Raw genomic sequence first — 5,979 nt, 5'->3', positions numbered from 1 at the left:
GGGGGGGTGGTGGTGGTGGTGTTCTAAGGTTAGAAATCTTCACGAACGCAAATTACCGCACCTTTATCACCCTGGGTTCAAACTGCTGACCTCTTGGTTAGCAGCTAAGAGCTTAACCACTGCACCACTAAGACTCTTCACCCCATGAGGACACACTGCTGCAGAGTTTCTGCCACCTCCTGACAGCTCCATAGCGTTTCCAGAATGCGCTCTCGTGCTGGGGACAGACAGCCTGTCCTTCTCCCAAGCACTCGCTGGCAGGTTCGCACTTCTAACCTCGCAGCCAGCACCCCAACGCTTAACCCACAGCACGACCAAGGGCTCCGTATCCTACAGATACAATGTTTTCATCCAGCCCTCGATCGGTGTCAGGAGGCAGCAGAAGAGCCCAAGACCTGAAGTTCACACAGGAGCAGTCAGCCTATCCACCCGCCCACCACTCTCCTCCCCACACCCTCCTCCCTGCCTGCTTGCCTCTGTTTGCCACTTCCTGCCCCCGTCTGGGGTCTCTGCGCCCTGAAGACACCCTGTTCGCCCCTCCCCCATCTCAGCAATTGTGCTTCTGCATGCAGGTGAGCCCGTGCACAAGCGAGGAGTCTCCCAGGCAGAACCTCTCCTTCCATTAGGGAGTGCACACAGTGTGTTCAGACGCTTACCAAAAGGTTGGCAGTTCCAGGCCTCACAGAGGCCTCTCAGAAGAAAGACCAAGTGATCTGCTTCCAAATAATCTGCCATTGAAATATTTACAGGGTAGAGGGGGAGGCTGACGCACGGGCCCCCCAGGAGTCAGGAGCAACTCAGGGGCAATTACTGAATATGTATCTATATGAATGAGCAAATATGAACACGTGTGTGTGCAAAATGTCCATCGGTTGTTGGTGTTCGGTGCTGCTGAGTCCACTCTGACTCACAGGGACAAGAGGACGAAACACTGCCCTGTCCTGAGGCAGCCTCACAGTCGTCCTTAGGTCTGAGCCCATTGCTGCAGCCACAGTGTCCATCGTCTTGCTGAGGCTCCTCCTCTTCCTCGCTGCCCCTCCACTTTACCAAGCAGGATGTCCTTCTCCAGGGACTGGTCTCTCCTGACAGCACGTCCAATGTACTTGGGACAGTATCTCGCCACCCTTGCTGCCACGGAACATTCTGGCTGTACTTCTTCCGAGACACATTGTCTTATTCTTCTGGCTGTCCAGGCTACTTTCAATGGTCTTCGCCAGCGCCCGAGCGCATCATGATGCAGGCCCACGGGCGCAGATCCCACATAAGCACAATCACACTGTGCACTTTTCCCTCTTGCGTGCCTTGTCTCCATAGTATGGAGCTTTCCTTACGCCTATGTGTACAACGTTCTATCTCCCTACAATCATGAGGTGTTGCAGATTTTATGCTGAAAACAAAGCACAATAAAATATCCCTCCCCTGTTACCTTTTTTAAAATGAAGAAATGACTGAAAAGCCCCCCAGTCCTGAGTATCCTTTGCATCCGCCCCCCGAGGTCATGAAGGAGAAGCCCTGCGCATACCACACCACACACACACACACACACACACACACACACACACACACACAGCCCCGGGCCCCCGTGAGCATCCTTTCCTAAGACCATTGAGACACAGCTGGGTGGAGCACACACACTTGCTCAAACCCTCACTCACGTTTCTCCACCCAGAGGGATCACCCTACTCGCATTGATCTGTAACAAACTTGTTTTTCTTTTACTTCAGGTAGCAGTGTGTCTTGGCCATTTCACCAGGTCAGTGTATTGTGTTGGAGCCTCGTCCTGTTTAATCACTGGTGGTGTAGTGGCTATGTGTCTGGTTGGTAACCGAAAGGTCAGCAGTTCAAAACCACCAGCCTCTGCATGGGAGAAAGATGAGGCTTTCTACTCCCATGATGAGTTACAGGCTCAGGAACCAGGGTGGAGCAGTTCTATCCTGTTCTGTAGGCTGACTGTGAGTTGGAATCAACTAGATGGCAGAGCGTTTGGCTTGCGCACAGCTCTGGGAAATAGTGTCAGATCAGCTTTGAGCCCTCGCTGTGGCCCAGCAACCCACCCACTGTGTGCCGGGCCCTCGCCTTGTTAAAGTGGGCGGGTCACGCTTCAGAAACCGGATCCTAGAAGGCCGGGTCAGTGAGGACCTTAGAGAGTTAGTAGACTGGTAGCTGCCCATTAAAGGACATTTAGATGAAAGATTCCACAGACTAATCCTAAGCAAAAGGGTGGAAATGCAAAACCGAATTTCAAATTCTCATAGAATCCAAATTCTGGAGCCGCTAAAGCTGGCTAGCACCCTACCACCATTGAATTGGCGTGAGATAATCCTTAAATGTTAATGACCAAAAATACCCCCTTGAGTTTCCTTAAAATCACTCGGTGGTTTGGCAGCTCTGCCTTGAGTGGCGTGCTCTTTTCAGAGCTAGTTACACCAGCTCTGGGGACCCGCTACCACTCAGGGTCAGATGAGAATGTCGGGGAGCACTGACTCCTAAGGAGGGAGGAGGAACCCGAGGAGAGGGTGAGGCTGTTTGCACCACTGGAAGAACGTCCTCAATGTCGCTGAATCATACACATAGAAACTGTGAGATTGACACAAGTTCTGCAGTGTATATTCTCAACAATAAAAATGAATTACCATATATACTCGAGTATAAACTGACCGGAATATCAGCCAAGGCACCTAATTTTACCACAATAACAGCATTAAAAATGTGCTGAAACACTCGACTTATACTCAAGTATATACGGTCGATACTGTGTCAGTCTGGGTAGACTAGAGAAACAAGTTCATAGAGACACATATGTGTATAAGAAAAATGTTTATCTACAAGAGCATTTGGATATTGAGAAAACATCCAAATCCAGTCCAGATCAAGCCCATAAGTCCACTATTAGCCCACATGTCTGATACCAATCTATAAAGTCCTCTTCAGACTCACGAAACACTTGCAATGACCCCAAGGGCAGGACGATCACAGTGGGTAGAAAGTTTTCGGGTCCAGTGGCGGCGTAAGCATCTCAGCGCTGACAGGGGTCTCTACATGGCTTCTCCGGCTTCAGAGGTCTGGTTGCATCAGGGTAGGTCCATGTGGCTTCTCCAGCTCAGGGCATGAGTGTAGTTCCATGTGTCTTATCAGCTGCAATGTCTCCCAGGGAGTGAGCAGAGACAGAGTCTCTCCCACCTCCAAGGAGGAAATACCAGAGTTCCCAGAATTCTCAGGAGAAGGCCACGCCCACACAGAGGTCTTATTGGCTATCTCCGGATTGACAGACTGGACTCCACCCCTTCACTCTTAATTCTCTCAAATACCAACTGACACCAGATTATGGAACTACCACAGATGCTGTTCAAGCCTGGCAGCCCCCACACCAGGTTTGGGGTCTGAACTACCAGGGCCTGGAAGGAATCCAGATTCCTGGCCCGAGAGAGAGGCTGGCTGGGCTTTGTGTGAGCGTCTGAGTGTGTGTGCTGTCAGAGGGCTTCCACGCTCCAGACCGCTCAATCGCCAACCTCACCATCCTCTCCAGAGTCTTGGGAGTGGCAGGAGGGCCCAAGGAGCCCACCCAAATGGGGTCCTACCGTCCTCATGAGGCCTGCATACCAGTTACTTTGAGTTGAAGATGGCTTCCATTTCATTGGAAGATGCACCGCAGTTTTGCACGCCATTTTTTAAATAAATCATTTTATTGGGGGCTCTTACAGCTCTTATAACAATCCATACATCAATTGTATCAAGCGCATTTGTACCTGGGTTGCTATCATTATTTGGCTTTGCACATCTTAAAGAAAAATATTGCTGGCCAAGCTAGGACAAACCATAAATTAAAGGACGCATCCCAGTATCAGCCATGTTAAAGGTGAGGTGGGCGTTCTGGAACCCACACAAGAGCACTGCTGTGTCCTACGGTTCACGCCTTTTCCACCTGGGCCTCTGCACACATCTCCAGCCACCTCCCCAGGTCCCTCCTGCTTTGTGTCCCAGCCTTGTCATTCGCCTTCCCTCTGACCGCAGGGCCTGTGCAGAGGCTGTACCCACTGCCTAAAACACTGTTTCCTATCTATTATCCGCCTCACCCTTCACAGGGCTGCTCAGTTGCCAATGCCCTGGGAAAGCCTTCTTGGACTATCTTTGCTGGGTCAGCCCTTCCATCCACTACCCATCCCCACTGTGCTGCCTCCTGGCACCTTCACGGTGCTGGTCCCAGATGCAGTCTCATCTGTGGTGTGCAAATGGGCAATGAGTGCTGGGTTCCATGCGAGCAGAGACCGCTGTGTGCAGCTTCCTCCTGGAGCCTTTGCACCGAGCACTGTCACTGGGACATGGTAGGTACAATCGTGTGCACTGTGCTTGGAACCTGTCTCCACCAACACAGGGCGACAGCTTTCAGGGCCTTACAGGGGCAACGTCCTAGGGGGAAGCCTGGGTGAAAGACCTTTTCAGACGGGGCTGGACTCACCAGTGTGGTCACTAGGATGGGGCCTAGTGACCAACGTGCAGGCATTTGGGGCAGCTGTCCAGCCTGCTGGCAATGACTTCCTCACTGGCTCTAGACCCAGCAGAACTCAGTCGGCCTCTCTGTTCTTTGCCTTCATCCCCACCCTACCCCCAGCCAGCTCCAGTTCCACCACCATTTATTTGGGAAACCAAACTGGAAACAGGCTGGGCAGAGGGTTGGAGATCACCTGCCAGACTGGCCCCCCACCCCCAGGACCCGGGACCCGCCAATGAGAGGGTCCCAGAAAATGCAGCCAAGGGTCTGAGTTTGGGCAAACCCCTCCACCGACTTTGATCCTCAGTTTCTTCCTCTGGAAAGTGGGGCTGGTTCGAACGGCCCCTCTGCAGGGCGCTGTGGAGAGGACCATGGTGATGCAGCCCTCTGCGTGCTGCTCCCTCGCCAGTCTCGGCGTCATGGGACACGCTCAGCACATGGCCTGACACTGCGTTCCCGCTGTTATTGTCCCCCTGTTGGGGAGGGGGCAGGGTCTTGTCCCTAGGGCCTGCTGAGCACTTATCGACCTGACTGCCCTCATTGATCAGGCCAGGACACCCTTGGGAACCTCTTCGGCCTGGACAGGCCACCTCTGCCCCTGGGTGGCTGCCCTTTGCCAAGTTCACGGTCTGGAGCAGCCGACCAGCTGGGCCTCCTGCTAATGAGGGCCCCGCCCTGCCCAGACCAGCTCCTCCCAGGCTTGCTCCATAGACCCCTGACCTTCCTGGGCCTGCTCCCTCCTCCTCTTCACTTCTGTGGCTGCCACTGCCTACTCTGAGCCCTCCCCCTCGCTGGCTGGGCCTCCACTGCAGCCCCAGAACTGCAGCCTCCTCCCCCACGACCTGTGTTTTTGGAGCCAGGGCTGTGGCATCAGATGGTCTGGGTTCAAACCCCAGCTATGCCCCTTACTCACCGTGTGACCCTGAACAAGTTACTTTACCTCGTTGTGCCTCGCTGCCCATCTGTGAAGAGGAGCTTGGGGTCCCCCGCCTCCAAAAGTGGCAGGCAGGACTCAGTGAGGTGGGAGCTGCAGCACATGCGACAGTGCAGGGTGGGGGGTAGTTTTCTGCAGCCGAGCCCCTGAGCTCAGCTGCACTGGAATGCCCTGGTCCTTCCTCTCCGCCACCGTGTTACTCCAGTGCTGCCCAGCCTGTGCCTGGGGCCCCAGCCCTCCGCTTGCCCTTGCCCAGGGCAGCTGTGTGTTCCTTTTCCCTTCTCAACACTCTCCCCACCCGGGCACTCCTGGGTAGGGACCTCTGGCTTTGTGTCTAGTGCGTCCCAGTGGAGTCCATTCTGACTCCGGCACCCCTCCCCCTGGCCCCCATGTCAGAGGCCTGCTCCATGGGGCTCCCTGGGCTGTGATCTTGGGGAGCAGCTCTACTTTGTTCAAGGAAAAGGCCTGGGGCATTGCTGCTCTCCAGCACCTCTGAGCCCCGAGCCTGGACTCAGTTTCCCTCGGAGAGAGCAGATGGAAGAACAGCCTGGCCTGC

This window comes from Echinops telfairi, unplaced genomic scaffold (genome assembly GCF_000313985.2).
Source record: "Echinops telfairi isolate 266 unplaced genomic scaffold, ASM31398v2 ScPeMD7_7457;HRSCAF=8495, whole genome shotgun sequence".
Lineage (NCBI taxonomy): Eukaryota > Metazoa > Chordata > Mammalia > Afrosoricida > Tenrecidae > Echinops > Echinops telfairi.
Note: the sequence above shows the minus strand (reverse complement) of the source record.